Source organism: Protopterus annectens, chromosome 14.part0 (genome assembly GCF_019279795.1).
Source record: "Protopterus annectens isolate FY-2018-M chromosome 14.part0, PAN1.0, whole genome shotgun sequence".
Taxonomy (NCBI): domain Eukaryota; kingdom Metazoa; phylum Chordata; order Ceratodontiformes; family Protopteridae; genus Protopterus; species Protopterus annectens.
The window spans coordinates 687,058,287-687,082,809 of NC_056748.1; positions in this window are offsets into that span (position 1 = coordinate 687,058,287).

Sequence of the window (24,523 nt, forward strand, 5' to 3'; positions counted from 1 at the left end):
AGGTGGAAGAACTTTTCCTGGACTGAAATACTGACAGGAAATTGCAATCTTATTTTTTGGTACCGAAACCCAAGCTGCCAATTATTTTTGAAATCCCTAAATCTATAAGAACTTTATTGACCCCCCTTTTGAAACCCAATTCCAAAACTGAACCTTTAGCAAAATATAATGATTTTAAATAAAAAGGTTGTTTGATCACTTATGGACATGTGCTAATGGATTAGTGGCATTTACTAAAAAAATAAATAGAGTATTCTGATGATTTTTTCTTGCCACTATTAACATTAAGGACCTATTTGCTGCTATCCAACATGGTATCAGTATTGAATGTGTGTATGATGCCATTAGTAAGTGGCCATTGTTGAATCATTTTGAGATGAATATGATTTATGAAGCCTTTCAGTTTGTTTTTAATTACAGCATCTTGGCATTTGAAGGTGACTTTTATTGTCAAATGAGAGGTGTTGTTATTGGGGCCACTAGTGCAGCATTTTACGCAAATTTATTTTACTATAATGGGAACTTCATTTGTTTTTTTCCTTTGGCCTTTTCATAATTTTGTAGCACCTATTTACTATACCTTGATGACATATTTTATGAATGGGCACTGGACAACAACTGGCAGAATTTTTGGAATTCTTTAATGACAGTACTGCATTTTTAGAATTCACACAATGTTTCTAACAGATTATTATTTTTTTTTGATGTTACAATAACTATGGATTTTGAATTGTTTTTCATTAAATGTGTTTAGAAAGTGTAGTTTTCCCAATGGTTATCTGCACTTTCAAAGTAGCTACTCATTTAAACAGAAGTTGGGATAGTCAAAGGGCAGATGATCAGACTTTCTAGACTGATTTCCACTTATGGTATTTTTGAAGGAGAATTAAGTACCTTGCATGAAATGTTTTATGAGATAGGTTAACCTGATTATATACTAGATGAAAAAGTACAGAATATTTAGTGTGGGAGAAGTACAAAATTCCTCCCATTTTTAAGGGTTGGATATTAAAATGCCGAGTTCTTATTATTGCTAAAAGGTTTGGTAATAACATTATTCTTACTTAGAATTCTGAAACAAACATCACTAAGGGTATATTTCCAAAACACACATGCCAACAATATTAAAGACATAGTTGTTAATAATCCCTGTTATATCTATTAAAAAGAGATGGAATATTAACAGGAGACTTCAGGTGGTTGGTATTAACAAAATTCACAAAAAACAATTTTTTGTAATCAGTTTTTTTACATTAACAGTGACAATAAAGGTGATATTTTAGAGAAAGTTATTAAAATAACTTTTCCTCCTAATGCTAATTTTGGGACTAGAGCTTTAGTCTATATAGCAACCTGTTCTACCTGTGATGTGTTCTAGATAGGTAAAATGGAACGCTCTCTAAAAGAATGAATGTATATACAAAACTCTGCAATAAGGATTGAAAAGTATAAACCTGCTGTGACAAGACGGGATCTGTACAGATCCTCGACGGCGCTTTCTGCTGAAGCAGAAATCAATGAACATACTTAACTGAAAGTGCTTTTCACCGAAGCAGCACTTTTGGATAAGTTTGCTCATTGTGCCGGTCGCACTATGGTATGGATAAGGGAAAATTCCCTTTTTCCCACTGTAGTGCAACCTCGGAGTGGGTGTGGGGGTGCAGTGGGGCTTGCCTCCCTGCATAAAAGAAGATTTTTTTGTTTTGTTTTTTTTGTAACGCACTTTAATGAAAGCGCTTTTTTGGTGAAAGCGCTTTTGTTAAAGTGCGTTCGGTTAGTGTGGATTCAGACTACTGAACTTTCATTCAATAGTCCTAGATCTGGCAAGACATAGTTCACAATATGTTAACTTTGAAAATGTTTCTCTTTTCAGTTACAGAGAAAATTAATACTGAACCCTTGGGCAGGCAATTGGGAAAATCATTTGGAATGAAGGGAATTATGGTGGCAGATAAAATAAAGTTCTTATGCCCCACTAGGCTTAAATGAGAGAATTAATATTAGTTGCATTTTGAAGAAGAGGGAGGCAAAACCTCTATCTTAATTTTTGGGATGTTCTGTTTATTTAGTTTTTTGCAATTAAACATGTGACAGTTTATTCATGTTTGCATTTTTATTAACATTAAAATTTCTCTTTTTTAAAAAAAAATGATAAGCTTCCCAGTTTTAATCAGTATATTAGTCAAATGATTGTGATTTTACTACTTAAATAATTGAGCATTGAAAAATACTTTGATCCTAATGAAGTCTAATAATGACATAAAACTTGTCATTTGCCATGTTCCCCTGGGGCACTACATCCTTCTTATTTCTCATTTGCTGTTGGGTTTTATATATACAGATGTGTGTGTGTGTGTGTGTGTGTGTGTGTGTGTGTGTGTGTGTGTGTGTGTATATATATATATATATATATATATATATATATATATATATATATATATATATATACACACACACACACACACACACATATATATATATATATACACACACACACACACACACGCACACATATAGATATATAGATATACCCCCACATATACACGTCATCCAAAAGCTAGACGCACTTTCCAATCATTCAGTGATGCTAACAGGGGAATGGACCATGGCTATGAACCCCATCTTATACTGAATGATAGGTATAATACTAAGAATTCTAATCTAAGCATAATAAGTTAAGGCATGCAGCTCATAGTTTGGTAGATCACTTTAAAAATAAAATACCCAGCTAGAAATTAGTTTTCTCTTTCTCTCAGCTGCACGTGATTCGTGGGCAAGAACTGATTTTTCCCTGTTATCCAAAAGGTTAGCTTCAGTAATGACAGGTCCCTGTACAGGGCAGAAATGTGTCTAGCACTCAGCAGCAGGTCTCCTATTTAATGTAAACAGGAGAAGATAATGAAATTACTACTGGCAGTTTAAAGAACTCCAGTTAGATAACAGAAACACATGAAAGGTTAAACTGAGGTTAAGCAGATAAAGTAATGACACGTGTAATAATCAGATGTGTTATGATGCCAAATGGGTTGAACTAAAAGCAATAATAAGGGAAACTATATCAAGTTTGCATTGCTCAAGTACAAAAAGTCAAGGAAAACACAAATAATCTGAAAAAGAATGCTAACAGTAGTGAGCTAGGTGACATTAAAAATACAAGTGGAGGTGACCTGTATTCATGCTAATCAAAACACATATCAAGAATGCTGAGCATCTGCTAAGTATGTAGAATACACCTTACAGTAGAGAAGTGAGCGTGAAACTAGCAGGCTCTCTTTACTTACTTTAATTTGAGAAAATGAAACAATAAGAACTCTTAAACTTGTCCAACTTACTTAAATGTTGGTCTGATAAAGTACAATTGGTGGATGACAACATTTATCATGGATAAAATTAAGATATTCTAGGGACTAGGTCTGCACTTTTCTTCAGTACTTTTATAGAAGAAGAATTAACATCTGAAGTTTTGAACTATTTATTGCTGTTTCTTTTAATTTTAAGTTTTAAGAGTTTTTAGTTTTCATTTTTCTCAAATAACAAGGAAGCGCAGGTAGTGTTGCATTTTTACACCAGGGATAGCTATCTGCTGGCATATGTATTGGGGTTTATATGCTTATCAGTCATATGACTCACCCTTGGTGTACACAGGGTTCTGGGATGTGAGGTGGACTTACCAGAGCCATCAGTGATCTTTGTTGTCAAAGTATGCTGAAGAGGATCAAACCCTTTTAAACTACTGCCAAATATAGTTAAACAGGCCTAAAACGATCATCCTCCTATTAAAATGTGATATCAATGTCTTAACAAATCCTGATCTAATCCTAAATAAATTCACAGGAGTGTACAAGTTTTTATGCCAACATAAATAAAATATCACTCCAGAAAGTATTCAGTATACTGTACCTACAAATGACAATAAGAAGTGAAGAGCGTCCTTATCTCCTGTATACAGGTAATATCAAATTTATATAAGACAGGATAAAATGAATGAATTGATCTCCCCTACCTGGAAAAAGCAATCAGTCACAAGACAGGGCTGTCTGCATTCTCCATATCTGCTTAGTATGTTAAAAAGCTTCTGTTCTTTCATACTCAGAACTACCTGCAGATAAGAATAAGATGAAAAGGAAAATTAAATATTTCTACAAAATGTTAAGACTGCATTCATCTCTATCACAAAAAAATCTTTCTCCTAATGAAGCCAATAATTTAAGTAATAACTAATTTGAATGTGGTCTAAAACTATAAGATAACCTAGATAAATCTATGTCACTAGTCAAGGATACATATACAGTTTCATTCTTAGACATGCAATCCCTTGGAATGTGGTACATCCTGAATCATAACTCACTGATAACATTCAACACTAATACCTTTACAGAGCAAATCTAAAAAAAAAAAAAACAGCCAACATTGCATTTCAAGCTATATGCAGCAATCTCAAAGATTGCCATGATTATTTTACATAATCAGCAACACAGTCTCCAGAATACTGCAAGATGAATTTAATCAGAGCAACGGAATGGTGATGTTTTTCATCTGGGACATCTAAAGCTCATACATGAAATTAAAAAAGGTCAGTATGCCCCAAAGACAAAGGTGAGTGAAAACTCCCAGACTTTATGTTATATAATTGCATCAGTAAATTTGCTAAAACTAAAACTAGCAACTTTTAGGAAATACCCTAATAATACAACCACTAATACACAGGCTTCCCCAAATATCAAGCACAGAAATTTCTTAACACAAAACGTTGTGGTCACACTGGCCCTGTCATCACATATCAGTAAGTACTTTTTAGTACAGGGTCACTGAGAATAATAGAACCCAGTCTGCCTATTATGAAATTAGTCAAGTTATTTATTTTATTTATTTTTATTTTATTTTACATTTGTTAACCGGGAAAGTCCGACTGGATACATATCCATTTTCAGCGGAGGCCCAGGGAGAAAAGCTCCACGTTACAAAAATTTAGTAACAATAAAAAATGTAGGTTGCAAGATATCTAAAATTTAACAATAAATCTATTTACGCAAGTTTAGTAACAATTGAAAATGCAAGTTACAAGGATCTCTAGAAAGTTAACAATAGGTCAAAGACAAAAGTCATATAAAGGTTACATATAGATAGGAAATAAAAAAAGCATTGTTGCTGATGCAGTAAATATACAGGGAAAACAATCTTTTAAGAGAGGTGTGTGTAAGATCATTTTCAGTTACAAAGTAAGGAAGATGAAATAGAGAAGGTAGTTTAGGTTGGAAGGATATTAATTAGTGTGGGCAGAATAATAAGTTATAGTGGGAGAAAAGGGTAATCACATTTGTGAGCTAAGTTTGGTTTAATAGTTTTTTGGTGTGTTTTTGGGTTAGTCGGGGTTAAGTTATGAGCACGACTATTTTTTGTCTACTTCAGTCTCATTTTTGTATGGTTAGTCTGAGTTTAGACATGGACATAGCCAGACTCTGTGCATGTGTGTCTTTAGAGATATTTTGAATTGAGGCAAGGAGCTGATTGTGGTTACTTCTGGAGGAAGGGAGTTCCATTTTTTTTCCAGCAGAGTTGGAAAACAATGAATCTCCAGCTGAGTTGTTGGCTTTGGTCATTTGCACTAGCATTCTGCTGGATGAGTGGAAGGATGTTAGGTTGCTATAGGGGGTAATAATTTTAGTTAGAATCGGGGTACTGGTAGGTTAATAGAGGATTTTATGAATAACTATGAGTTGGTTATAGTATATTTGATTGGGTAGTTCTAGCCAGCCTAATTTGTGAAGATTATGACAATGGTGGGTTCTGACCTAAAGGATTCTAATTTTGATGATCCAAAATATTCTTCACATATAGGAACTATTTCCCAGCATATGAAATAATAATGCTTTTGATATTAAAATAAAAGTTTTCATAAACCTTACTTAACTTTGCATTATACCTAGGTATTCTGACCATACTGGGCAAATACATTACAATGATCTGAATGGTAGGATTTACAGCATCAATCACTGTTAATCCAGAATGTACATACATCATAATAAGGCTACGCAAATAACTGTCACCACTATGCCTAATATCACTTGTGAACTTTTTCCTTTTCTCATGATTGCAAGACAGTTAAAATCTGTATTAAAGAGTCTTCATTAGATCAGTGATGAAGAGAAGCAGAAGCAATTAATCCTGAAAAAAAATGCTGAGCACATTCAGGGCAAATTTTAGCAGTAAAGTATTACAGTCACAATGAATGCATTTGCATAAGGCGAGTTAAGGTGTGCTGCTAGTATAAGAATAAATGTAAAGTCCTGTGAGCTGGGTTGGAAAATATTTTGATGGTGGCGTTGCACTCCACCCTCTAGAAGAAGAAACTGGTACGTTTACATCTGCACAGACACAGAGTGATCCAAAATATTCTTCACAGCCAGAGCTGCGAATAATCAAATTGGCTGATAGCCTGGACAGGTACACATTTTAAGTACATGTTTTTTGCCAGAGAATAAGCTTTCAAAATTATAATTATTTACCTTTGGACTTGAAATAGTTTTGGTTAGCAATACAAATACAAAAAAATTAGAATTCTTTAGGTCAGAAATGAGTCAGGTAAACACACATTTAACAGGTGACTATTGAGTGCTATACTGTGTTTTGCTGTGACAGTGAGATTTAGGAGACAGAAGCTGAAGTATCATGTCAGTCTGTGAGGAATAAATGTGTCAAGGACTAGAACATTTGACCAGTACAAATGCATGTTACCAATGGAAACTAAGAGCATTTTGTCTTTTTAACATGCTGTGAACTGTAGAGTCAGATTTTATTGTAAGGCAATGCAAGAATGCTCAATGAACAGCACAATAATGCTTTCTGAGATTAATGAACAAGGCATCTGGCGTACAGGAAGAAAAAGGCTAACATCATTAATTTCACCTAGTAGTAACTCCTGTCATGGTCAAAAACACCAACTTGAGTAGACTTGCGCAGATGAAGAAGCAGTGACATCCTTGAGGATAAGGGGCTTATCACCCTTACAAGGACTACAACACAGCACAGATTTTGAAAGATCTTCAGGCACAGTGGGACTACCTTTCAATACAGGTTGATGTTTGGTGCTTTTGCAGTTAGAGACCACTTACAGAAAGTGCAGAAGTTATTAGTTGCATGCATGATTACAACGAAAAGGCCTATAGCTTTCTAATATTAGACTATGAGGCCATGTATAGTGTAGCTTGACAGTTCTATCCATTACTCGACATGATTCTTTTCTTCATATTGTAGTCAACCAATAGCAGATGCCATAGTTTCAGGGGCGGGTAGTAGTTGCTTTCTGTGCTACATTATATAGGATGAAACCACCTGCTGTAACCTGATATGGATATACAATTATGCTTAAAACATGTCTGTCTTGTGGATGTATATAGCTCCAGTGATGCTACTCTGCTTTTCTTGCTGATTCTATTATTTCTCCATTTGGACCTTAAGAGTCCACTATACAGAACAGCTGCAAGTCTGCCTGCCAAATGTGTCGGAGTTGCTCCTCCCCATTCCAGATGATGCTTACCAGACACATATGGCACATACAACATGCATAGCAGTGGCTTGCAACCTATACGGTGCTCAGTGGATTCTTGCCTCATTTGATATTTCTAGGTTTTACAGTCAGCAGTCTCTACTTTTTTTGTATTTCTCCAAGTCTTTTGGGTATATAACACCAGCATGGGAATGGAACTCATACCTGGTTGGAGTTTTATTAAAATTCATAAAATTAGTATTGCAATGTGCCCATTAATGACTCCTCCTGCAATTCATATAGAGTTACCTGTATCTGTAACATCTGTAAGTATGACTGTAAACTTGTTTTTATAAGACCCGTTGCTCCTACTACTACTGGCACTGCCTGGGTATCTTTCTTCCACATTACCCTCGTTTCTACCTGAAAATCCTGATATTTTATGACTTTGTATCTCTCTGTATATAAGACATTGTAGTCAATGGGTGTTGCAATCTCAGTGAACAATGCCACATTTGTCTTCATTTCATAGACTACTTTATCTGTTTTTCTCGAGTCTAAATTTTTGAAATGTTGGTAATGGATAATGCCCTGTGAAGTACACCATCATTTTCCATGATGCTTTGTGGCTCATGTTTCCAGTGTTTTTCAGCTACTTCAATATTCTAATGTTTGCACAATCCCCGATGCAACAGTCTTGCCATATTATTATGTCTTTCAGTATACAGTCCTTCTGCCAATAGTATGTCACAACCACCAACAAGATGTGCAACTGTTTCCAATTCCGTTTTACAAAACCTATATTTGTCCATTTCTCCCACATATTCAATGGACTTTGTAAACCAATGTGTGTGTAGTCTACTATCTTGGGCTGCCAGTATTAACCTTCTATATTTGGTTTACATTCACCTCTCCCTAACCATTCCTGCATTCAATCCTTTTCAACATATGGTTGTTCCAAGATTTTTCTGTACTTGCAACTATATGTATTTTCCACATTTCTTGCCTTCTCATCTGATCCTCCACCTTATATTTTTTTCTTATGTTTTTTGGTACATTCAGTTGCTAACTGATTTTTATCTACTTCTGGTTTGGTGTCCATTCCCACTTGACACCTATATGCTTCTGCTAAACAAAGTAGTGAAGTCATCTTAGACATATTCTCCTCATGTTTCAATACTTTCACTACATTTGGGTCTTCTGAGGTCAGCAGATATGTATGCAGTCTCACGACTGCAGATGTATACATGTAACCAATTTTGAGGAGGCCAATACCTCCTTCAGAATGGGGAATATATAAACTTGATATGCACTGATTTTTATAAATCATTTGTTGAGCATGAATCGTCTTTCTTGTTTTCCTGTCCAACTCCTTTTGGAGCCAGTCAATCATGCCAAAACTGTAAGTTAGGACAGGAAGACCAAACTGGATTACAGACTGGACTTTCTTCCTAGATGTCAACACTTTTCTGTATAAATTTTAGTCCTCTAAAATATTCCTTACTATGTTTTATTCGCATTTCTAAATGTTTTATTGTTGATCCCTCATAAATTCCCATTTATACACTCCACATTTCTATATCACATTCCTGTCCCAAGCTGATGTTTTCTTGGTTCTGCAACTTTCCTGCTTCAAAGGTTGCTTTTGCACATTTATCAAGATCAAATGATGTTCTTATATCATCTGAAAAAGGACAACATGCAGTTGTGATTTCAGTTCATCTGATGAACTATACAGCTTTAAATCATTTACAAAAATACGATGACAAGTCTTTACACTTTGTTGTTTTCTGCTATCCAGACTGCAGCCATGACATAATCTGTTAAGTAGATGACTTAATGGGTTAAGGATAGGAAAAACAAACAGCAGTGACAGAGTGTCATCCTGCAATATCACCTTTGAATTTTTATCCCTGAAACAATAACTTATCCTTTATCATGGCTTAACTGCAAACTGGTTTGCCACTGTTTCATGCCTGCTGTAATGAACTTGATCAGTGTAGAGTGTATCTTATTCATTTTTAAGCACTCTTTTTATCCATGAATTTGGGATACTGTCAAATGTTTTTTGTAGTCCATGCCATACTTAGAATCTTCCCCCTTTTATAGTTCTCCATAATGACATTATTTAGCAGCAAATGATCCTTTGTTCCATATGACTTTCTTTTGTTACCCTTTTGTTCTATGGCCATGATCAAGTTTTCTTTTAAATGATATAAACTCTGTCAGCATCAATTCCAATGTATAGTTTATGCATCATTATAAGGCAAGCTATTGGTCTACGTTTTTTAGGATAGCTTGCAGATTCACTCTGAGGTAGGAGTATTGTTTTTCCTGTTGTTAACCAGGCTGGTGTCTTATCGGGGTGCATTTATAAACAGTTCTTACTCATTGCCAAGCCTTCATGTAAAGATATTAATACTTTTAGCCATAAGTTAGGTACTCCATCTGTGCCTGCGGTTTTCCAGTTAGGAGCTTTCTTAACTTTGTTTCAATTTCTCTGGCCGTTACTTCACCCAATTTCATATCCTGTACCTTTGAACTTCGTATTCCTTCTTTTACTTCTGTCCATTCAGCATCTTTGTTATGTTCCACAGGATCTTCATAGATACTTCTCCAAAATGTATCTATTTCTACCTTTTTTGCTGGTATTTCAATTCATTTTGTCTTGTTTCCCAATTCTGTATAAAACATTTTTGGGCCATCAATAAATTACTTATTTTGTACTTTTAGTTTATATTTGCCTGCATACCTTCTAAGTTTTTCTGCCTACCCTAATATTTTTAGTTTATTATTTATGATAATGTATGCAAGATCCTGATCTGTTCTGATACTATGCATTGCTTTCATCACATCTATCTTTCTGTGTATTTTTGTTGATCCATTGCCTCTTCTATATTCTTCCAACAGTGACACTTCTTGTCTTAATTGCTTTATAGTTTGCTCTATTCGACACTTCCATGATGGCATTTGATTTCTCCCTTTCCTTTCCTTTACTATCCCATGTTTTTGTGGTGAGACTTTCCTGTTATTAATTTAGTTGCACAGTAATATATCCTATTTGCTTCCATTATAGGGTGATGTGCAGAGCTGTAGTAACTACAGAGGGATTAAATTGATCAGTCACAGCATGAAGTTATGGGAAAGAATAGTGGAAACTAGGTTAAGAAGGGAAGTGATGATTAGTGATCACAGTATGGTTTCATGCCAGGAAAGAGCACTACAGATGCAATGTTTGCTCTGAGAGTGTTGATGGAGAAGTACAGAGAAGGTCAGATCGAGTTGCATTGGATCTTTGTGGACTTAGAGAAAGCATATGACAGGGTGCCTAGTGAGGCATTGTTGTATTGTATGAGGAAGTAGGGAGTGTCAGAGAAGTATGTAAGAGTGGTACATGATATGTATGAGGGTAGTGTGACAGCGGTGAGGATGCGTTTAAGGTGGAGGTGGGATTACATCAAGGATCAGCTCTAAGCCCTTTCTTATTTGCAATGGTGATGGACAGGTTGACAGACAAGATCAGGCAGGAGTCCTCGTGGAATATGATGTTTGCAGATGACATTGTGATCTGTAGTGAGAGTAGGGAACAGGTGCAGGAGACCCTGGAGAGGTGGAGATATGCTCTAGAGAGAAGAGGAATGAAGGACAGCAGGACTAAGACAGAATATGTGTGTGTGTGAATGAGAGGGAGGATAGAGAAATGGTGAGGATGCAGGGAGTAGAGGTGGCAAAGGTGGATGAGTTTAAATACTTGGGTTCAACAATTCAGAGTAATGGTTAGTGTGGAAGAGAGGTGAAGAAGAGAGTACAGGCAGGATGGAGTGGGTGGAGAAGAGTGTCGGGAGTGATTTGTGACAGATGAGTACCAGTAAGAGTGAAAAGGAAGGTCTGCAAGAGGGTAGTGAGACCAGCTATGTTATATGGGTTGGAGACAGTGGCATTGACAAAAAGGCAGAAGTCAGAGCTTGACATGGTAGAATTAAAGATGTTAAGATTTGAACTGGGTGTGACAATGATGGATAGGATTAGGAATAATTATATTATAGTGTCATCCCAGGTTGGAATGTTTGGAGACAAAGCCAGAGAGGCAAGATTACATTGGTTTGGACATGTGCTGAGGTGGGATGCTGAGTATATTGGGAAAAGGATGCTAAGGATGAATCTACCAGGTAACAGAAAAAGAGGAAAGCCTAAGATAAGGTTTATGGATGTGGTGAGAGAGGACATGCAGGTGGTTGGTATGACACAGCAAGATGCAGAGGACAGGAAAAAATGTAAACAGATGATCCGCTGTAGCTAACAGTAGCAGCTGAAAGAAGAAGAAGATGACTTCCATTATATCACATGAACCTCTATGGACATTCCTAATTACTGTGTTCATTTGTTTTATAAAACTTCTAACTTTTTGGATTTTATTGACTTTCTGTAGTCTAAGACCGGGATTCAGTAACACCTACAATAAGAGTACACTGTTCTGAGTGAACAGACAACACAGGCATAATTCTCACCTTCTTACTCCTTATTTTAAGTTTTCTTATTGATATTCTTGCAGCTTTAAATACTGACAGGGGTTCATAAAGTTTACCACAAAGTGTAGATTACATGTACACTTAGTGTAATCTTTTTGAGTGACTAGAAAGCACAATAAATGTGATAAGAATTTTATTGAATATATATTGTGTACACAGTGTAGGCTTTGTTGAATCTGGCCCTTTTTCTTTCATTGATCTTAGTATGGCTGTCCAGTTCTAATAAATTAAGCAGCTCCTCTCTTACATCATTTTTTTTCTAAACTGAGGGCACATTCTTTGTTCTCCATTTTCTGCGAGCATTCTATAGAAAGTTCCAGAGCATCTTTCTGTGCCACATTCTCCTCAGTTTCATCCTGCGTCATCCATTGCTCTTTCATATAGAAGCTCACTGACCTATCACTCCACAACACTGACTGCATCGAAGTTCTCACAGTTTCCCGTTCCTTCTCTTGCTGTCCAACTTCAGCTGAACGTTTGTACTGGTTTCCTCTGAATGTCCCCAAAGTATCTTCATATGGCTACTCACCAGATGTTTTCTCCTCCACTGGTTTCTACTTAATTTGGGGATCCATTGCTCTGTCCTGCTGTGATGTTATCTGAGTTAGGTTTTCTACACCGAATCCTTCACTTTGCAGATAATTCACCACCCAGTTTCTACTTTTTTAACTTCTCCATTACTAATCCTGTTTTCTACTTTTAAGACAAGATCCAATAAAGCCTACACTAAGTGTACACTCTTCTGACTGAACAGAAAACACAGACATAACTCACACTTTCTTCCTCCTAATTTTAGTTTTCCTACTGATATTCTTGCAGCTTTAAATATTGACAGGGATTCATACAGGTTGTCACAAAGTGCGGACTACATGAACACAGTGTAATCTTTCTGAGTGACTAGAAAGCACAAAAAATGTTATAAGAATTTTAGTGAATACATATTCTGTACACTTAGTGTAGACTTTATTGAATCTGGCCCTAACTCTTTTTTTATTTTTTTTTTTATTTTTCGTATTGTAAAATGTTCAATGTCCAGATGCCTTTGCCTGTATTTCTCTTCAAATACTTTTGGTGCTGCTCTTTTTCTACTGATTATTTCTCCTTTCTCCGTTGCATAAATATTGTACCATATTAAATTTATTTTTCTTTCCAATGTCCATATTTCTTCTTCAGATGTCTCCTGCTCCTCCCATTTCTCCTTACTTTGGAAACTCATTGTTTCATCATGCTGTGGTGTAACCTCTGTTAGACTTGATAAAACCCACAATACCATGTCTACTCCCCTGATATACTAGAAAGGATTACAACACCTACTGAATCCAGATATACTTTAGTATCATTTGCACATAAATATCACTGAACATGGTTGCATATTTAAGGACTTGTTACTACCACAAAATCAACATAGAATTAACATGTTGAATAACAGCGTATTTCACATTAGCAGCTACCATTCAATCAGTTTTCCTAGCCACATTATTCACACTGAAAAATATTACAGTAGAGTCATACAATGTGCTGATGGCTAAGTGTATAAACCTTTAATGAAAACACAGCTCTTTAAAAACTACTCACTTTATTTTTATCTTATTTTATTTAACTGTGTTAATTGGGTAAATGAAATGGTCTAAAGACTGTAGCTATGACCCAGGCTAAATGGCAATAACAACTTTTCAAAATAAGAGGCAGAAACAACATTTAAAAACAACATAAACAGGCATTTTTCTAGCCAACATTTATGTTCAATGTATATTATGACCAATAGTTTTACTTTAAAAAATGACTACAATGGTACTTTTACCTGAATGATATTCATAAAATTCATTACATTCTGTACAAGGATAAAATTGTGAGTACATTTCAATAACTACTACAGTTTGTGTTTTACTTAAATGTTAATTCCATACAACAAAACATATTTGCAAGGGTTGCATAACTGGTAATATGCATTACTATAGTTTCACATTGGTGAGTATAGTGTGCTTTTTAGGAGGACTGTAGGCTCCAGGTGCCTAGAAATAACCTGGTAAGGACAACTTTGGCTACTGATGTTTGAGGTATTACATAGGAAATGGACAACTTACCTGTAAGTCGTGTTATCAGTGAGCTGGGAATGAAGGAGGGGATACATTTCATGTTCTTAGGGTGAGCAGCACAGTCCACTCAGTAGTTTCATCAGTATCTCTAGAGAATTGTTTGACAGCAGCCATTTGGGTGAGTATGCCACTAAGAGCATCATCATGGTGTACTGTGGGGCTTTACTTGTTTCGACATGGCCTTTTGTGGGTGATGTCTTCATGCCTGCTTCTGGTGGGGGGTATTTCTACAATAATTGGAAATATACATATATATATGCTGTTGTGATCTGGGTGTTTACAGAATTTTAGTTATCCAGCTGATAACTTTCATATGAGGTTAGGATTGATTCTCTCAATGTTGTTTGATGTGTGATGGAGCTATTTGAAGTTGAGGTTATGGCATAATAACTGTAGATTATATGAATGATATTTAGCAAGTATTTGCCCTGTTGTAGACACAGGGCAAATATAAATATAGATGATCTTATATTAAAAAACACCACGCAGTACATACTTGCTTGGTAGTTGTGCAGTTTTGTGTGTACCATTGTGTACATTTTTAGATGTAGCTCTTGGTTCATTGTAGGTTGGTAGGTAACATAGTTCTGGAATAACTGAAGCAAAATGTAAATTTTTTATTTTTTTTACAGTTGTCTAGGCAAGAGCACTACAGATGCAATGTTTGCTCTGAGAGTGTTATTGGAGAAATACAGAGAAGGTCAGAAGGAGTTGCATTGTGTCTTTGTAGACTTGGAGAAAGCATATGACAGGGTGCCTAGAGAAGAGTTGTGGTATTGTATGAGGAAGTCAGGAGTGGCAGAGAAGTATGTAAGAGTGGTACAGGATATGTACGAGGGTAGTGTGACAGTGGTGAGGACTGCAGTGGGAGTGACAGATCCGTTTAAGGTGTAGGTGGTATTACATCAAGGATCAGCTCTGAGTCGTTTCTTATTTGCAGTGGCGATGGACAGGTTGACAGATGAGATCAGACAGGAGTTACCGTGGACTATGATGTTTGCAGATGACATTGTGATCTGTAGTGAGAGTAGGAATCAGGTTGAGGAGACTCTGGAGAGGTGTAGATATGCTCTAGAGAGCAGGGGAATGAAGGTCAGCAGGGCTAAGACAGAATATATGTGTGTAAATGAGAGGGAGGGTAGAGGAATGGTGAGGATGCAGGGAGTAGAGTTGGTAAAGGTGGACGAGTTTAAGTACTTGTGATCAACAGTTCAGAGTAATGGTGAATGTGGAAGAGAGGTGAAGAAGAGAGTACAGACAGGTGGAATGGGTAGAGAAGAGTGTCAGGAGTGATTTGTGACAGACGGGTACCAGTAAGAGTGAAAGGGAAGGTCTACAAGAGGGTAGTGAGACCAGCTATGTTATATGGGTTGGAGACAGTGGCATTGACAAAAAGGCAGGAGTCAGAGCTGGATGTGGCAGAGTTAAAGATGTTAAGATTTGCACTCGGTGTGACTAGGATGGATAGGATTAGGAATCAGTATATTAGAGGGTCATTTCATATTGGACAGTTTGGAGACAAAGCAAGAGAGACGAGATTGCATTGGTTTGGACATGTGCTGAGGAGGGATGATGGGTATATTGGGAAAAAGATGCTAAGGATGGAGCTGCCAGGTAAGAGAAAAAGAGGAAAGCCTAAGATAAGGTTTATGGACGTGGTGAGAGAGGACAGGCAGGTGGTTGGTGTGACAGAGCAAGATGCAGAAGATAGGAAGAAATGGAAAGAGATGATCCACTGTGACGACCCCTAATGGGAAAAGCCAAAAGATGATGATGAGTTGTCTAGTGTTTGGAGCCTGTGCTGAAGATGACTGAGGTACCTTTCCCTATAACACTGGAATTTGGTTCTGACATTCTTTCTGGTAGAGATCTATACTTGGGTTGTGATATTTATGGGAAGTTTTATTCATCATGGTTTAAGTGTTGGGGGAGGGAGCCTGGGCTATGCCTTGTGGCTTTGTAGGGAAATTTGGTGGTGCTTGGCATTCCTTTGGCAAGAATGCTAAAAGGCTCTTTATTTAGTCTTTAGTGAACTATTCTGTAGCAGCATTGGAGACACCATGTTTTATTGTGTTTGTGTATAGCCCTTGGATCCCCCATTAATTCAGTAAGCTGACCTCTGGGTGTGGGTCATTGTCGTATGTTTGTTACTGAATCTCTATTTGTCTACAGGTTATATATGATTGTTTTGTATGGATGTGCTTTGTTATGTTGGGGGGTTGCTATCTGAAGGGAGATGGTGTGTGTGGTGCAGTAAGTTATTCTGGTGTAGATGATCATTTTGTAAGGTTGGCTGTTGGCTGTAGATTTTTGGCCAGTCTGCCATATCATGCATATTTTATGTGGATGTTGTGATGCTGTTTGCACATAGCATGAATAAAGCAATGAAGAATGTTTCCTTATTGCTAAGAGTAACAGTCTTTTGTGAAAGGTGTCAACATTTCAAAACCCTGCAGTAGCATGCTAGCCTCTTTTACAGGGGATTTCTTATTCAAGACTGGTATGAATCTAATCAAGGTTTTTAGCACGTTGACTGTGGCATTCCAGAACTACACATTGGCAGAGCACCCAGAGACACAGGGGATTTTGGCATCTCTTTGGAATTCAGGTAATTCAGTAGCTTTTAAACAAACTGTCTCTGTCTTGTAGTCACACTCTAGTCCAGACATTTAAAGACAGATGATATCTCAACAAGCACAAACTTTCTTTGCTGATTAGGAGGCAACACAGACAACAGAACAAGGGCAGAGCTGCAGGAAGAAACTAGAGGTGAGTCCTGAAAAAGGTTTTGTGGATGGGCCCACTCTTGGAAAGAAGGAAAACTAAGAGAGATACCATAGACCTAAAGGTCGATTCTCAAACACAGGAAAAAACAGCATCAGAAATGGAAGATAATGACTTAACAGGGCACTAGGGGCAGGGTTGAGTGACAGAAGCCAGTCTTCTGTAGGATATTTGGAAGATTTTATCAATTTATTGCCAGATGAGGGGATGGTTAGACTGTTTAACCTAGCCTTAGAAAGCAATTTTGGTGCCACCCCAGTTTTCTCTCCTGAGGAGGTAAGAGGGACAAAATTTCCACCCATACCCAAACTACAGAGGGGGTTCAAGACTGTCATTACTTCAAAGGGTGATGTCTTACCTCATCTGGATAATTATGTTACTTAGTTCTCCTTCCCCATGGCTACATTGAACTTTTCAGTTTCTAACTCCCCTGGGCCCCACATTATGGCACACATCCACATCAGAGTTAAAAATAAAAAAGATTCTCAGAGGGGAATTCATAGAGATATTTAACCTAGTAGATACTGAGGGAATAAGGCACATTATGGATGCTGACAATTCTTCTAACAAAGACTTGATAGCAGCTGTTGGGGAAAAGGCCTCAGCCCGAGTGGCGGTTAAACACTGGGCCACTTAGTCACTATGTTTCATTGTGTTCTTGGGAGTGATTATAGAAATGAATTGAAGAAAGACACTGCCCTTGTCAGCAAATATTTTAGCCATCAGGGTGCACCTCATCAAAGGGGGCTCAGGCTGAGCAAATTATGATCGGTGATTCAGCAAATTAAGAGACATAGACAAGTCCCTCAGGTGGGAACTAGCATATCCTGACATATGGTCGAGTGCCATGCTAAATAAGCTGGCCACCCCCAAGATGGACAATGTGGGTAGAAATAATAGAGAAGCAAAGTTCTGGTGGACCTTAAAACCAAGGAAAGTACCTTTGGCCAGCTTGCAAGTTTGCTCACTTGTGTTCCGGCTGTGGGAAAGGTCATACTGCATCCAGGTGCTGTGGATCATAGTTAAGGGTAGGCTTGGCATTCCCCCACCTCACTTAGAGGGAGGACGTGGGGGAGGGGGGCTATGGGATAACTCTCCTAGAGGCAAGCACTTTTTTCATGGCTGCAGAGCTGCTGCTGGAAGGGGTTTTGACTGATCTGCATCACTCCTACTCTCTAATCTGATGAGATATCTGATAAGTACTTTATATACTTTTCCCTTTTAAATAACTACAAATGATGTATGTCTTCTAATCCTTCAGTGATAGTATAATTTGACTTAATACCAAAGTGCATTTTTTCTAGTGTGTCAGTGGTGGGGTAACAAGGTGCTTCTGATTAGTATTTCTAACTATATGTTTTAGACTTTTTGTTTAGATACATTTAAACATTAATACAGTACATTAATGGTGATTTACAGATAGCTAAATATAAGTTTTATATATATATATATATATATATATATATATATATATATATTGTGTCTTTTAGCTTTTCCCGGTTTGGGGTCATAGCAGAACTCCGGTCCGCTAATGATTGGTAGTTGATTTTTACGTGCCGAGTTACCAGCCCTGATGCACAACCTTCAGTGAAGGTACGCCCATTCACGCATGTCTCCATGCAGAAGATGCTCTAGCTGAGAATCGAACCTGACAGCGTCTTACTGGGAGGCGACAACGCTATTGCAGCATCACCACCACAGATTTTATATATATATATATATATATATATATATATATATATATATATATATATATATATATATACATACATACATATATACATATACTAGGTTCCTTTTTTAACTGGTGGGTAAATGATTGAAATGTTATAATATGATTTCTGATTTGAGGCAGCTGTTGTTACTTCTAAATAGCTGTTTGTATATAAAAGGGTTAATTTTTTCATGATGTTGAAGTTTTTTGAGGAAACTGGTGGTGTGTGTCACTGTTCTCATTGTGGGGATTCATGACATGCACTGACAAGGCAGCTTGAGATTTTTTTTTTGCTTTCTCTCAACTCTAAAAGCTTCAAGACCTGGAATTCCTGCCGAAAATGCTTTTTTCTTCACTAGAGACAACTTCTGTTGTGCATGAGCCTATTTAGATACTTCTTAACAAGTTTATGAAGCTGCAGCTTGAGGAAACAACAGTGATTACATTATTTGACCTTCTAAACTTGTTAAATGGTTGTACTTAGAATTCTTTTCTCTTGAAATTCTGTTATTCTTCACTAGATACTTTAAATGGTAAATAGTTAATACTGATGAAATTGTTTAACTCCTTTGAAAATGCCTATGTTCTCTTATAGATGCATACATTCTGCAAATTCAATGACACTATTAGTAACTAAATGACATCTAGTGAACTAGGAGCTGCATTAGAAAGCTCATTATGCATATTAACATCAGACTTATGTTATATAACTAAACCTTCTCTCTCTCTCTCCCCACTTCCTGATGAAATACATCAACGTAGATATAGTTAATACATATGAGTAATATGTGTATAATTGTAAAATATAATAATGTTGTAATAAGTGTTTATATATATATATATATATATATATATATATATATATATATATATATTTTCAACAGATCCTCACATGAAAAATGTTAGACAGATGACTGATAAAATCAATAAATCATCTGTTTGTTGAAAAGTTTTGGAAATATTGACAATCTTCTTAGTCTTCAGCTTCTAATGTTTATACATACTTTGATCTGCTATGTATTTCTGGCATATCTATGTATCAGAGGTGCTTTTATCATATGTGACATTCATATAGCTTCAGATATATTGGACACTCTCATTCTAATGTATATTTCACGGAGTCATATTTCTTTAGTTGCTTTCATAATGCTTTTCTTTTTTGTTTTTATACTATATTCTAAGCAGAGATGGATAATTTGTATCTTTTGGTACTGGAGGCTGGTGGATGGATGGTTTAGATAAGTTTTTAACTCCACCAGAAACTTTATGTTTCATGTATGTGTTTGTAAATAGTTTTGGGTTTTTGAAAGTAGTGCTTAATGCACGTTATGCATCCATGATAAGTACGTTTTCAGTAGATTTCAAGTCAGCACTGAAGAAAGGTCTTTCAGTTAGTAATAACATACACATTATAGTCAATGGCTTATAAATGTTTATCATTAAATATTAATGGTTTGAACAATAATGTCAAAAGAGCTGGTTTGCTTAAATATATCAAAATGCATAAAGCCCAGCTCATACTTTTTTTCAAGAAAATATAACTACTAAGGTGTCAATGCAACAAAATAACATATTAAATAAACAAATAACAGTAACAGAAGTGAAAGAGCAAATAAAAACTTTAAAATATAATAAAGCTCCAGGACTGTATGGAATAATTCCTGAACTATATAAGATTTTTCCTGAATATATAATAAAGAAAATGATGAGTGCCTTTACTATGGTTAAGTAAAAATGTATAACACCTCCATCATGGAAATACTCAATTATCTCCCCCATATTAAAATAAGGTAAGGACCTCAAATATTGTGATTCATATAGGCCAATTTTTATACTAAACACCGATTATAAAATTTTCATGACAATATTAGCTAATAGGATAAAGAAAATATTACATAATCTAATACATAGTGATCAGACAGGTTTAGTACAAGACAACGTTATTAAATTACTACCATTAATAGACAGAGCATGCAAATACAAAACACAAGTAACTATTATCAGCTTAGACATAGAAAAGGCTTTTGATTCTATTAGTTGGTCTTATCTACAAGTAATTCTGATTGGTTTTGAATTCTTCTCAGATTTTGTCAACTTATTAATGAAAATTTATAGTGGGGCAAAAGCTTATGTGAAAATCGGATCATGTCTTTCCTCACCACTAGAAATCCTCAAGGGAACTAGACAAGGTTGTCCTTTGTCACTATTATCATTTGCTCTTTCAATGGAACCTTTTGCTACATATATCAGAAACAAGCAAAATATAAAAAGCTTTCAAATTAATAAAGACTATTGTCCTAAGATACAATTATTTGTTGATGATATGTTGTTAACTTTGGGTGATATTGATGGCTCTTTGCATGATGTTATAAATACCTTAAGCAAGTTTGAAAGAATTTCAGGGCTTAAATTTAATCATAATAAATCCAAAACATTACTAATTAACAAAAATATCAACAAAAACCTAAGAGAGAATAGCCTGTTTAATTGGGAGAATGATGTATTAGAATATTTGGGTGTCAGTATAGAGTACATGGAAAGAATCTATTAAACTAAACTACAATATAGAGTACTGTACTAGTCAGGCCTATTTTTAATAGTAACTCTCAAGCAACCAGAAACTACAGTTATCCGGCATCTACCAATCCCCATGGGTGCCAGTTAACTGAGACTTTACTGTAACACTGTTTTTTTCAGTCTTAGATGCAAAAAGTTCATTTTGGCAAATTTTGCTGTATCTCAAATCTTTATTGTTAACTACTTTCAGTACACCATTGGTAGTTACAAATTACTGAGAATGCCATTTGGGATAAATTCTGCCAGGGAAGTATTTCAGCGTGAAATGGAGCAATTTTTTTTCAGGATATCCATGTGCTATCATAGTAGATGACATTATTGTAGGGGGAAATGGTGAAAATGAACATGAAAAAAACCTCAAGAAAGTTCTAGACCATGATTGTGAAGTTAATCTTAAAATGAGTCCTCAGAAATGTAAATTCAAGCTGAGTGACGTTACTTATGTGGGTCATTTGTTGACCAGTTCTGGATTACAATCAGATGTGTCTAAGCAAACAACAATTCTTGAAATGCCAGTTCCAGACAGTGTCACATCTTTGCAGTGTTTTTAGAGTATGGTCAACTATTTAGGAAAGTTTATCCCTGACCTGAGTGAGCTTTTAGCATGGTTATGAAAGCTGACAAGCAAAAATGTACAGTGATCTTGGTTAGCACAACACCAAAGAGCATTTGACGTTCTGAAATAGAAAATTGCCAGTCCATCCACATTGAGATATTATGATGTTCAAACCTATAACTCTTTCATGTGATGCTTCTAAATATGGTCTTGGTTTAGCATGTCTTCAAGAAAGTATACCAGTAACCTATGCATCGAGAACTTTAACACAAAATGAAATGTAGTATGGGCAAGTTGAAAAGGAGCTTTTGGCAGTAGTGTTCGCATGTTCAAAGTTCCGCAATTATATTTATACAAACCCGTTCAAATAGAGGCTGACCACCAACCTCTGGTGACAATTCTTAAAAACCCAATAAATACAGGCCCAGCAAGTTTGCAATGCATGATGTTAAAATTGCAAAAGTACAATTACAATATTGTTTATACAAAAGGCAAATATCTTTACCTTGCAGATGCTTTATAAAGAGTGCCCAGACAAACAGAACAGCATGATAATGAGAAAGCAGACTTTGAAGTCATGGAAGTCAGAAACTTTTCCTCATCACGTCTTGATGAACTCAGAAATCACACAGCTTTAGACCCTGACTTCAGAAGTTGAAACATTTTATCAGTCAAGGATGGCCAGTATGACAAATCAGTCTACCACTTAACATTCAGAAGTATTTTCCTTACTGAGATGAGGTCAGGATGGAAGACGGAATCATCATGAAAGGTCTTAAAGTGATTATTCCTACAGTGTTACAACAGGAATATTTCTAGATTTTATATTGTGGTCACCCAGGTACTGATTCTACCAAAAGAAGGGCAAGAGGCATAGTATCATGGCATTCTATGTCAAAAGATATAGAGAAGGAAACTCAAGCATATTCTATTTGCAGTAGTATTAAACCATATCAACAAAAATAGCCACTTCAGCTAAACCAGATTCCTGAATTACCATGGTCGATGGTTGCTACTGATATTTTTGAATGGAATGGTCAGCATTATTTTGTGTTAGTAGACTCTGAGTCAAATTGGTTTGAAATTGACCTTCTTCCTAACTTGACTTCTAGCACTGTCCTTACAAAATTGAGGAGACATTTTTCTGTCCATGGTAGTCCGCACAAAGTTTTATCTGACAATGGTACACAGTTTACAAGTCAGCAGTTCAAGAAATTTACTTAGTCTTGGGACTTTGTCCATGTTACTCATAGTCCTGAGTATTCACATTCTATTAGCTGAGCATACAGTTTAAAGTGCGAAATGTTTGTTAGAGAAATCTAAGAGAGATGGTACCATTGTTTGTTCTTAACTTACTCAGTCTCAGAAACATTACCAGAGATTACTTGCTTGGTTCATCTGCTCAGAGATTAATGTCTAGACAGACAAAAACAACCTTGCCAATCAGTAAACGACTACTGATTTGAAATGCTACCACCACCAGAGTGGTCAAGAACCAACTTTTGAAGAAATGCTAGATACATACGTTATACTACAATAAATCTAGCAAACCTCTTAGACCATTAAGACAAGGAGAGGTCATTAGGATGTAGACATCTAAAGGATATGACCGAGTAGGAATTATCAAAAATATTTGTAAAGAACCAAGATCTTATATTGTACAATTGGAAGGAATGGATTTCAGAAGGAACTGAAGACATATACTTCCAGTCTCCAAACCTGTGAGGCAGCACATTCCCTGTAACAAAGAATCTGTTTCTCAGAGTGACCCAACACTTGTTCAAATTTCAGAGAGCAGTGTACTTACCTTGAATAATGCTGATGCAATCCCTGAAGTTCCTATTGAGAAGAATTCCCCAGAAACGGTCCCCATTGTTAAGCCAAGTCCTAGTTTTTATGTAACCAAATTGGGTAGAATTTCCAGATCCAATCCAAAAAACACAATGACTTGGACTTGAGTTCTGATTTGTTATTATGAATGAAATGTTATTTAGCATGTAGATTGTATCATTCTCCTATTGCATGTGGAACAAATCAATGAGGGAGGATGCAGATAATTGAGTGTATTGTTCCTGTTCAGCCACTGTAGCTAGAAAGCACATGCATACAGTGCCTTTTTGTACAGTCAGTAAATGCAGTCATTAATGGAGATGCACATGCAAGTGTGTCTGAAGTAATGTGTGAATCAGTTAGCTTAAATACAAGTTATAATTACAGTTCCTGACATATTTATGTACAACAAATATATTGTACCCATACACCAGTTCATTTCTCTTTTGAATGCATGAGTCTAGAGACAGTGACCATTGACCTTCTTAAACTGAAACAGTTTTCAGCAGTAAACTAAAGGAATCAGGACTAGAAAAAGCCATCATTGCAAATGACAGAACCAACTCTGTGTCAATAATTGTGAAAATAATTTGGTTATGTTTAAAATATATGGGCAAAAATTACCTTAACAGTTTATTTGGCTTCTCAAATTATAAATAACAAAGGCTTTATTATTAAGAAAGAGAATGCCTTTCCACCCCTTGTAGAAATTATAGTATATTATTGATGGCAAAAACATGAAACAGCATGCTTGCACATCTGCTGGTACACCACCAGTACTGCCTATGCCATTATCAGTATAGCAATGTGACAAATAACTAAGAATTTAAAACAATCATTTAGTTGGATTCTTGTCCTCCCAGATGGAGTACAATTGTCTCATAAAGCAGGACTACAGAAGGAACATCTTCTCATTCTGTATCTTGGCATAGAGGATACAATCTTTTCTTA